Raw genomic sequence first — 12,306 nt, 5'->3', positions numbered from 1 at the left:
TCATCGGTTAAGGCCAAGACCTACACACCAACCAATTAGATAACCAAACATACTACCTAATGAAGTTAGTATAAATGTTTAGGGTAACCCACCCTGTTGCTTAACGTAACTAGTTAGTTTGGTTGATACCCGATAAATGACTGCCCAGTACAGGGTAGTTAGGTTGTTTGTCGTAATGTAATGTTCTTTTATTTGGATTGCAACTTTATTGTGAATTGAAATGAAAGTGTATGCATTCATTGAACTCCATCTTGCATATCATATAGACTCGACCACTCTCGCCGACGGAGATTACCAGCTAATCCCGGAACCAGAAGGAAGTTATTCTGAAGACCCTGGGAACTTCGTCGCGGAATTATCTGAAGCCCTGAACTAAAGTTCAGAAGATCTTAACTTTACTGACTTCAGCCCCACCAGTAAAGGCAAGCCCCGGATATAACCCCTACTTTATTACACTGCAACCTATATTATTCATATATATCTGTATGCATTAAGTTCTTAGGAGTTGTTTGGAAACCTTAGTTGCATTGTTCCAGGAACCAATGTATTGAACACTAGAACTTGAGTCCGAATAGCTGCTCTGCTTATAGGACCGGTAGAAGACGAGTGATTTTCTGTCACTTGCGCGATATAGGAATTGTAATGTTTACATTCCTGCTATCACTATAAGAATGCCGGACGGGAGTTGTGAGGTATCATGGTTGAGATGATACCCCGTCTGTGTTGTGGAATTTGATAAGGTCGCAGTGTGTGGTAGCGGTGGTTAAGCATTTGAAAGTACTAGCCACATGCCGTGAAATATGGTAAGCGGTAAGCCTAGTAACCAATCGGCCCGAGGAGTGGACATACCCCCCACCACATGTATTTGCTTATTTTGGTTACTTTGTTCGACGTGTAGGCATACGTGTTGCTGGGCAACCAGGAGTACGGGTTTTGTAGTCGCGCTACAGACGTACGTCCTACACTATGGAAGTGCGTATGACCTGCAGTCGCTTGTGGTGGATCTGATCCACGAGTCGGAATGAAAGGCAAACGGTTGCTTCGGAATGACCCTGTGGTGTTCCAAGCGTGTGTGTTAGGTTTACCTTGCAAGGGTTGAATCTCGATTCAGAATCGTCCGCCTCTCACGATGTATGAGACTGCTTATCCCCTTTATCACATAGAGTAACAAGAGCAACTTTATGATTATCAAAGATGATATTTGATTAAAGATTCTACCATGTTTGAGTAGTTATAGGTGCTTACCTAGAATGGTTAATCCACTAGAATCTGAAAGCTAAAAGTTGAAAGTAAGGATCTACTCTTTGTTGCTTTTCAGCTGAAAACTCCACCCAAAGCTAAAAGCCTTCATAAGTCTAGTTATATGGCTAAGTATACCATGAGACGGGTAAGCCTTGCTGAGTATTAGTATACTCAGCCTTGCTAGTTATATGTTTTTCAGGTAAAGCCTTTGAAGACCCTACTCTTTCCTTGTCATGGCCCTGTGCTTTTCTAGAAGATTGGTCCGAGGAATGGGATCCGTCCCCGACCAATACTGATGATTTTGAGTGATGTCGTGCCCGGGCTTAGCATGACATCCGTCTTGATGACGTGCTGTAGATCATCACGTATGATTTTCGCTGCTAAAAACCATAACTTTATCAGATTGTTTTGTTTTCTCTAAATTTGAAACTTTGCTCTATTGTGAAAACTCTTGTAAAGTGATTCCCTGTGATGTAAAATATAATGGTGATTGTATCTCTGGACTCACCTTTGTGTGAGGTAACCTTATTTGATCCTGTGTATCGGTGGTTTATCGGGACGTTACCCGACAGGCCAAGGGATTATACTGTTTGAAGTACGTCGGAGCCCTCTGGAATGGACTCGCGTACTTGAGCCGGTATAATTCAGGTTGGTTCTGCCACAGACAGGCCACGGTCGCCGCCGCGAATCCCGCTGGCACGCGTCGTTCTTTTCCTTTCTTCTCTCTTCCTATTTTCTTTTTTCCCTTTCCATTCTTCTCTCTTTTTCCCTTTTTCCTATTTCCCCTCTCCCCTTTTCTTTTTCTCCTCCTCCTCTTTTCTTTTCCTCCTTCATTCTCCTCCCTGTTTCCCCCTCCTCCCTCTGCCACTCGGCCGCGCGCTTGCCGTGGCCGCGCGCACGCGCTCGCCCCGCGTGCCCCGCGTGCCGCGCCAACCGCCGCGCCGCTCATCGACAGGACGACCGTGACGTCGCACCGCCCGCCGCTGGCACCCAGCTGCTGCCCCACGTGCACGCACCGCGGTGTGCACCGCCCCGGCCCCTCCCCCTGCGCGCGCCCGCTGTGCCTCCTGCCGCTGACGCCCGCTCTCGCCGTTCGCGCCGCACCGCGCCCGCACGCGTGCCGAACCGTCGCATCGCTCCGGCCTTGCCGCCCGCGCCGCCGCTCCGCGACACGGGCGCCATTAAGGTGCTCCGCACCGCTCGCCGGCCTCCTCACCGGCCACCACCGCCCACCGCCTTTAGCCGCCTATAAATAGGCACCCCCACGCGCAGCCCGCCACCCCCCACAACTCCCACCGCTGCCCCTGCCCTCTCCCCAGGCCGCGCTCGCCGCCCCGCCTGTGCCGCACCGCCCGCCACCGCCCGCCCCGTCGGCCGGCCGCCACACGTCGCCCCGCCCAAGGTGAGGCCGGGGATGGGATCCCCGTGCCCCCCTCTCCCTTTTCCCCCACCCCCGGACCGCCATCGAGCCCTGGGGCGGCCGGATTTGGCCGCCGCCGGCGCCCCCTTCCCCCTCCTCTATTCTGCACGGGGGAGAGGAAGGAGAAGGGCACTTTGCCCATAACCCCCCCCCCCTTGTTCCCTGTATTTCCCCCAAAAAAAGAACCCCCCCTCCCTTAATTACTCCTTTTGCTAAAGAGACCCTACCCTTTCCGTTAATTCAAATCCAAACCCCCATCACATAAACCTAGATATACTCGACGTCCTTTAGCATACCCTGAATATTTCTAGGGTTCACAAATAAGCCCCTACCCTCTTTAGATAATTACGAACAAGTCCCTGGACCCCCGTTTAACCCCTGAAACCATCTTTAACTCGTCATTTTATGCGCCAAACGATCTCCGATCGACCCGAAACTTTACCACGCCCTTTCTAGTATAGTTCTAGCCATGCCATTAAGAAACCACCCAAAAATATTACCCCTAACTCTGTAACTAAATTATTTCCGATTCAAGCTCAACGATGAAAGCTTTTAGTTCTTTCGCTTGATTGTATGCCTGTTTGTTTGCGTCGTAGGACATGGAGTGAACGAGGAAGTTCCCGAGTGTGATCAAGTGAACGAGGACCAGTTCTGCGACCCCGAACCCGAGGGACAGTGCTTCGACCAGGACCTCCCGCAAGGACTTGACGATGGCAAGTTCAACTCCACCCTTTGATGCATGTTTCTGTCCTAGTTTTTATAAACACAACCCAGTGGCCTACTTTATAAAATTGCATGGATTTGCTTACTGAAAACATGGTAGGATAGCCACCCTTGTTTGTGATATCCATACCTTGACCACCTGGTTTTATAAAGAAAGTGTGTGTGTGTGTGGGAAGGGATAAAATGTGTTTTGAAAGATGAGTTAGACGGGATGGATGGCATTTCTGTGTGATTTGCCGTTGGTGTGCTCGTACCTGTGTGGTTGAGCGAGGAAGGGAGATATCCATCTTGTCACCCCTAAGGACCGAGTTGATGTGTCGTCTCACCTAGCTTCCTGTCATGCAAACCACTTGACCGTTGTATGGGCAACGGCTTAGCCTAACCCCACTAGTTAGTCTGATAGCCATCAGGAGAGCTAGGAGCAACGGGTGATCAAGGAGACGGGATAAGCTCTGTGTGACTTATGCCCCGGTTAAACCTCGGTGATAGGTCGAATGATGAAGCGTCCCCCGATCAGGGAAGACTTAAAAGTGTTACTTTATCAGTCCCAGAAGGCTGATAACACTTTTATTACATCAGATGGTACATCACCGTACAACTTTTCGCGGTAATGGGCAGTGAAGCGCCACTATCGCGAGGATTACAACTAGAATCCAAACTACTACACTAACTACGAAGAGGGAATCATCAGAGTCTTGCGCCATGCAGAGCTCCAACGGTGACCTCACCCACAGGCAAGTCTGGGTGCAGGACGGAACCCTACTCGACGTCTTCGGGAATGTAGTCGGGATCTTCCACTGTAAAGGTAAGAATGGGGTGAGTACGAACGTACTCAGCAAGTCCAATCACACCCGCGGAGGGGGAATAACAGAGATAAATGCACAGGTTAATCCAAGGATAAGGTTATGGTTTTATTTGCGGAAAACTCGACTTTATGCAAAGGTTCGTTTAAAACATTTTCAAAACAAGTCGTTAAGCATCAAGGAGCACATGGCGTTGATCCACATAGGATCCAAGTTTAAAACTGCTACCGGACTCCCCGTCCGTCGTAGCACACGGCACAGCGGCCGGACATTTCCCAAACAACCCACACCAGTCCAACCATTCCTAGAGAGAAACACTAGTTATGTGACCACACCGTAACTTGCCCAGTACCGTGGGCACGGCTATTCGAATAGATTTTAACTCTGCAGAGGTGTGCAACTTTACCCACAGGTGGGGTACCACAGCACGAACACCTTAGTGCCGGTGCAGATCCCATCGAAGCCCTTACCCACCTTAGCTAGACCTGACTAACCACCACGGGATCTATCAAGGGGTCATTCGACCTATCACCGAGGTTTAACCGGGGCATAAGTCACACAGAGCTTATCCCGTCCCCTTGATCACCTGTTGCTCCCAGCTCTCCTGATGGCTATCAGACTAACTAGTGGGGTTAGGCTAAGCCGTTGCCCATACAACGGTCAAGTGGTTTGCACGACAGGAAGCTAGGTGAGACGACACATCAACTCGGTCCTTAGGGGTGACAAGATGGATATCTCCCTTCCGCGCTCAACCACACAGGTACGAGCACACCAACGGCAATTCACACAGAAATGCCCTCCATCCCGTCTGACTCGTCTTTCAAAACCATATTTTATCCCTTCCCACACACACACACACTTTCTTTATAAAACCAGGTGGTCAAGGTATGGTTATCACAAACAAGGGTGGCTATCCTACCATGTTTCCAGCAAGCAAAACCATGCAATTTTTATAAAACAGGCCACTGGGTTGTGTTTATAAAAACTAGGACAAAAATATGCATCAAAAGGCGGGATTGAACTTGCCATCATCAAACCCTTGCGGGAGGTCCTGATCGAAGCACTGTCCCTCGGGTTTGGGGTCGCAGAACTGGTCCTCGGTTGCTTGGTCGCAGTCGGGAACTTCTTCGTTCACTCCGTGTCCTACGACGCAAACAAACAGGCATACAATCAAGCGAGAGAACTAAAAGCTTTTATCGTTGAGCTTGGATCGGGAATAATTTAGTTACGGAGGTAGGGGTAATATTTTTGGGTGGTTTCTTAATGGCGTGGTTAGAACTATACTAGAAAGGGCGTGGTAAAGTTTCGGGTCAATCGGAGATCGTTTGGCGCATAAAATGACGAGTTGAAACGGGTTCGGGGGGGTTAAACAGGGGTCTAGGGGCTTGTTCGTGATTATCTAAGGAGGGTAGGGGCTTATTTGCGAACCCTAGAGATATTCGGGGTACGCAAAAGGGTGTCGAGCGTATCTAAGTTTATGTAGTGGAGGGTTCGTTTTGAAATATTAGAAAGAACGAGGTTTCTTTTGCGAAAGGGAGTGAGTAGGGGGTGTTTTATGGGTATTAGAGTGAAGGGGGGGGGTCTCTTGGGAAACACAGAAAAAAGGAGGGGGTTATTGGGAAATTTTCCCTGTTCTTCCTCCTCTCTCCCGTGACCGAACAGAGGAGGGGACAGGGGCGGCGGCGGCGGCCTCTCGCCGGCCGGCCAGGGCCCGGGGCGGCTCGGGGCTGAGGGAAAAAGGAAGAGGGGAAGGAGGGGATCCCATCCCCGTCCTTACCTCGGGCTGAGGTGGAGCGAGGAGGCGCCCCCACGGTGGGCAGTGGGCGGCGGCGGAGCTACGGGCTCGGGGAGGGGCTGGAGGTGGCGGTGGAGGCCGTGGGGAGGCGGGCTGCGCGGTGGGGGGGGGGCGATTTATAGGGGAAGGGCGGCGGAAAGGAGGGCCTCGGGTGGTGGCGGCCGGCGGGCTGCGCGGGGCGCCATTAATGGCGCTCCGGCTGCTTGCGGTCATCGCGACGCGGCGTGGCGGTGAGGGCGCCGGGCACTGCACGTGGGGGGAGGGGCGGCACTGTGCGGCACAGGGCGGGAAGCGACGGCGCGCGCGCGGGCGGGATGCGGCAGCGGCGAGCGGCGCGGCACGCGCGGGAACAGGGCGCGCGCGTGCGCGCGTGGCGCGGCGTGTCGCGTGTCCGGGGCGAGGGCGCGGGCGACGGGCGGCGCGGCGCGGAGCGCGGTCACGCGGGGCACGCGGGGGCGAGCGCGTGCGCGCGGCACGGCAGCGCGTGGCCGTGTGGCGCTCGGGAGCAGAGGGAGGAGGAAAGAACAGGGAGAAGGGGAGGGAAGGAAGGAAAAGAAGAAGGGGGAAGAGAAAAGGGAAGAAAGGAAAAGAGAAGGGAAAATGGAAAAGAAAAAAAGAAAAGGAAATGGGAAAGGAAAAAGAAAGGAAGGAAAAAAGAAAATGGAGAGAAGAGAAAGAACGACGCGTGCCGGCGGAATTCGTGCGCGCGACGCACGCACACTGCGCGTGGAGAACAGTGAGGGGAGGGGAAAACGCGTCGGCGCCAATCGCGGCGGCGGCCGCGGCCGGTCGGCCACGCGTGCGGTATTCGCGCGAGGAGAGAGAGAGAGAGAAAAGGAAGGGAGTCGCGTCGGCGCTAATCACGGCAGACGGTCACGCGTGAGTGTCAAGTCACCGAGCAGTGCGGGACGGGACAGCGATCCGGTTAGGGTTGGGGTTTTGACGTCGAACAGTTTTTACACGAATTACTCTAGCGCGTGATTTAATTTAGTGAATTTTCAGGGCGTCACAAACCTACCCCACTTAAATGAATCTCGTCCTCGAGATTCGGCTGGCTCCTAAACAGATGGGGAAATTCCTTCTTTAGAGCCTCCTCGTGTTCCCAAGTTGCTTCTTCTACTCCATGCCTGCTCCATTGAATCCTGCATATCCGTACTTCAGAGTTTCTTGTCCTCCTAGTGACAGTGTCCAGAATTTTGACCGGTACTTCCTGGTATCGCAGATCCGGTTGCAGGTCTATTGTTTCCACCGGCACGTGTTCACCTTCGGGTACTCTCAAGCATCTCCTTAATTGCGAGACGTGAAATACTGGATGTATATCTGACATTTCTTCTGGTAACTCCAGTCGGTATGCTACTGCTCCGACTCTCTTTAGAACCTGATACGGTCCAACGTATCGAGGGGCCAATTTGCCTTGTACTTGAAATCTTCGCGTCCCTCGAATAGGTGAGACCTTGAGATAAACAAATTCTCCTGGGTTGAAACTTAGTTCTCGCCTTTTCTTGTCTGCGGAGCTCTTCTGTCGGGATTGAGCCGCTTTCAGCTTTTTGCGGATCTCCGCTACTTTTTCTTCTGCTTCCTTTATAAGTGCGGGCCCTACTAGTGCATGTTCTCCAACTTCCGACCACATCAAGGGAGTTTTGCACTTTTTTCCATAGAGGGCTTCGAATGGCGACATGCCCAAGCTGGCTTGGTAACTATTGTTGTACGAGAATTCCGCATAGGGCAGACTCTGCTCCCAGTCCTTTCCGTAAGTCAGGACACATGCTCTCAGCATATCCTCCATAATTTGATTTACCCTCTCGGTTTGACCGTCCGTCTGTGGATGATATGCGGAACTGAAATCTAACTTGGTGCCCATAGCTTGATGCAAGCCTTTCCAGAACCTAGAGGTAAATTGGGTCCCTCTATCTGAGACAATCCTGCTAGGTACTCCGTGCAGCTTTACTATATTCTCCACATAGAGTTTTGCCAGCTTTTCTCCTCCGTAGTTAGTTCGTACGGGTATGAAATGTGCCGATTTAGTGAGTCGATCCACTACTACCCATATGGAATCGTGTCCCTTCTGTGTTTTAGGTAGACCCACTACAAAGTCCATTCCTATCTCATCCCATTTCCACACCGGGATAGGCAAGGGTTGCAATAATCCCGCCGGTTTCTGATGTTCGGCCTTGATCCTTTGGCAAGTATCACAATGAGCTACGAATCTTGCAATATCCGCCTTCATTCCATTCCACCAATATTTTTGCCTTATGTCCATATACATTTTGGTGGATCCTGGATGGATGGAGTAGGCTGAGTTATGGGCTTCGTCCATGATTATCTGCCGGAAGTCTCCATTGAGAGGTACACAAATCCTATCCTCGTACCATAACGTTCCCTTATTGTCTACCCTGAAGCCCGGTGCTTTGTTTTCTCCAGTTTGTTTGCGAATCTTCATTAATTCCTGATCTGAGCTTTGGGCCTCTCTAATTCTATCCTCTAGTATTGATCGGACGTTCAGCACCTGGCTGGAACCCTGAGGAACAACGTGCACGTTTAATCGTGCCATTTCCTCGCGTAGGTGGTCATCCTTGGGTCCATAGGTTTTCCGGCTTAAGGCATCAGCTACCACGTTCGCCTTTCCGGGGTGATACTGAATCTCCAAATTATAGTCCTTGACCAACTCCAACCATCTCCTCTGCCTTAGGTTTAAGTCCGGCTGGGTGAAGATATACTTCAGACTCTTGTGGTCGGTGTAAACCTCACACTTATTTCCAATCAGGTAGTGTCTCCAAATCTTAAGGGCATGCACTACGGCTGCTAATTCCAAATCATGGGTCGGATAATTCTGCTCATGAGTCCTGAGTTAGCGGGAAGCATATGCAACGACTTTTCCATCTTGCATCAGTACACACCCTAATCCTTGTCGGGATGCGTCACAATAAATGACAAAGTCCCGATGAATGTCCGGTAGGGTCAGCACTGGGGCGGTTGTCAACCTTTGCTTCAATTCTTGAAAACTTCTCTCACAGGATTCTGTCCAAGCGAATTTTTTCTCCTTCTTAAGAAGTTCCGTCATGGGTCGGACATCTTAGAGAATCCCTCAATAAATCTCTGATAGTATCCGGCTAATCCAAGAAAACTTCTGATCTCACTAACATTAGTCGGTCGCTGCCAGTTGGATACGGCTTCGACCTTCTCTGGGTCCACTGCTACACCTTCCGCGGTCAGAATGTGACCAAGAAAAGCTACTCTCTCCAGCCAGAATTGACACTTGCTAAATTTTGCATATAGTTTATGTATCCTTAGCTTTTCCAACACTACCCGCATATGTTGTTCATGTTCCTGAACACTCTTGGAGTAGATAAGTATGTCGTCGATAAAGACTACGACAAACTTATCCAGTTCGTCCATGAATACCTTGTTCATGAGGTTCATAAAATAGGCAGGGGCATTGGTTAGTCCAAAGGACATTACGGTGAACTCAAACTGCCCGTAGCGGGTGACAAAAGCTGTCTTAGGGATGTCACTTTCTCTAATTTTGAGCTGGAAATATCCCGACCTTAGGTCGATCTTGGAAAAGTACTTGGCTCCTTTTAGCTGATCGAACAGGTCATCAATCCTGGGGAGGGGGTACTTATTCTTAATGGTAACCTCGTTCAGTGCTCGGTAATCTACACACAACCTCATACTCCCATCTTTCTTCTTGACAAACAGCACTGGGGCTCCCCACGGCGACGAGCTTGGTCTAATGAAGCCAATTCGTTGCAGTTCTTCTAGTTGCTTCTTTAATTCTGTCAACTCAGAGGCTGCCATCCTATAGGGTCTCTTGGCTATCGGAGAGGTTCCGGGGATAAGGTCTATGACGAACTCTATATCCCTGTCCGGCAGCATACCGGGAAGCTCTTCGGGGAACACATCTGGGTATTCGCTTACTACCGGGACTCCTTCTAAGGGCTTGGCTTCCAAGCTAAACACCATTGGGTCGAACTTACGGTCCCGGGTATGGCAGATCACTTGGACTCCTTCGGCGTTTGTTAGGTGTACCACTTTGTCCGTACAGCCTATGAGACCATTGTGTCGGCTTAACCAGTCCATTCCAAGGATCACGTCTATTCCCCCAGACTTAAGTACTACCAAATCTGTTAGAAAGTCTACCCCACTTAAATTGACCCTTACCCGTGGACAACCTAACTGACAATTAATGTCACCTCCAGGCGTCCGGGTTAATAGGGGTGTTTTTAGTAGCACTGTAGGTATTCTGTGTTTTTCCACAAAACTCGAGGATATGAACGAGTGCGACGCTCCAGAATCGAATAGTACTGTTGCCAGAGCTGAGTTGACTAGGTACTCACCGAGCACTACGCCTTGAGCCTCTTGAGCCTCCTGCGCGTCGATGTGATTGACGCGGGCTCGTCCAAATGATTGCTGCTTCATCTGCTGGCTGTTGTCGCTGTTGCGGATGGGCACTCGGTTGGCACCGGTCAGGGCTGGTCTGGGCCCATTCACCGTGTTGGAGAAGGCCGATGTTGCCGGCTTATTCTTGGCATAAGGGCAATTGGCGATGAAGTGCCCTGTCTCACGGCAGTTGAAACAGGCCCTAACATTGTTGTTGTCGGAGGCGGCCAGGCTTGTGTTGCTCTGCGGGGCCCTCATGGTATTCTGACTTTTAGGCTGTGCTTCAGGGGCCCGTGGTCCTGTCACTTGGGACTGAGTCCTATACTGCATTGGGGCCTGAGATCTTGGTGCAGTGTAGCTGGAGTTTCTCGGCCTTTGGAAGCGGTCCTGTTGGCGGGCCTTACTTTCCAGGAATTTGCGTTTATTATCCTTCCTCTCCTCGGCTTTGGCCCTCTCCGTGAGGATAGCTTTGTTCATCAGGGTGTTGAAGTCCAGATAGATCTGTGGGGTAAGCAAGGTCCGGAGTTCTGGGCTTAATCCCTTCTTGAACATGTCTTGCTTCTTATCGTCGTCGCTCACTTCTTCAGGCGCATATCGGGCCAATTCTATGAACCAGTGGGTGTACTCTTCCACCGTCATGCTTCCTTGTTGTAGTGCGCGGAATTCATCCACCTTGCGCTTCATGGTGGCCGAAGGGATGTGGTAGCGGCGGAACTCCCTTACAAATTCTCCCCAGGTGATGGTAGAGGCATCCTCGGCTGCGGCACAATAGTTTTCCCACCAGGATAATGCTGTTCCAGTGAGCTGGTGGGCTGCTAGAAGGACTTTGTCCCGGTCCTAGCATTCGAATGGTTCGAGCTTCCTCTGAATCACTCGCAACCAGTCGTCTGCATCCAACGGGTTGCAGGATCCGGCAATGGTGGGCGGCTTGGTCCATCAGCTTGTCGTTCATATTCTGCCCTCGTGTCTGCCGGTTAATGAGGGCATTGGCCAGCGTCTCCAGTATGAGGGTCTGGTTGTGGATTATCTGCGCCAAGTCTCCGAGGGGTGGGGGTGGTGGTAGTTGTTCTCCTTCTTGACTTCCTCCTTGGTTCTGGCTTACTTCTTGTTCTCCTTGGGGAAGATCTTGTTCAACGGGCTGTGCTCCGGCACTAGCGGCTACGATGTTCCGGCCACGGGAGGCCCTCGCGATGTTCCAGGGCGATTGCCAAGCAGCACCTGGCTTACCCGGCCTCTTAATCAACACCTTGGAGGACCTTGGCGTTACAGAACGCCCAAGGTACTACAGCCGAGAGTACGAGCACCATGGTACCCTCCGCTGCAGGGTGATCCTGGTCATCGCCAGGAGCAACCGCTACCCTGACATCCAGCCTTGGCGAGCGACCGCCACAGGGTTTAGACACCAAGATACCTACCCCTTGGCCATCAGAAAAGCACTCCGTTATTTGTGCCGGATTTTTGAAGAACACCTCGCCCCCACGCCAGCCAAGTTCTTCCCGCCGGCCATCAGGACCCCAGTCTGGGAAGCGCGCATGAGAAACCTGGAATGACGTCGCCACGAAGAAGGCCCCCTGTACCAAGTGGCTACTTACCTAGCCGCCCTGGACCAACTCTTTGATGAGCAAGCCAACCTTCTAAGGGAGCAGACCCATCGAGCCGAGCAAGCAGAGCTCGCAGTGAGGTTACAGCAGATCCGAGCCGACCACGCCGAGGCGAGAGCCGCAGCCGCGGTCAGTAGCGAAGCAGTCGCCCAAGAGAGCCTTAGGCAGGCCCGAGACCAGCGTATGCAAGATTGGACCCAAAGTGGAACACCAGTCCCGGCAATTGGGGAAGACCATGTTTTACTCGGGACACCCATCATAGGGTGGGGATCACTCTTTGGGAGCACACGAGCCCCACCCGAGAACCCTGAAAGTTCCGCTGCCGCCGACGAAGGGGATGCT

This window comes from Panicum hallii, chromosome 7 (genome assembly GCF_002211085.1).
Source record: "Panicum hallii strain FIL2 chromosome 7, PHallii_v3.1, whole genome shotgun sequence".
Lineage (NCBI taxonomy): Eukaryota > Viridiplantae > Streptophyta > Magnoliopsida > Poales > Poaceae > Panicum > Panicum hallii.
The sequence above is the reverse complement of the archived record's forward strand: the minus strand, read 5'-3'. Positions refer to the sequence as shown.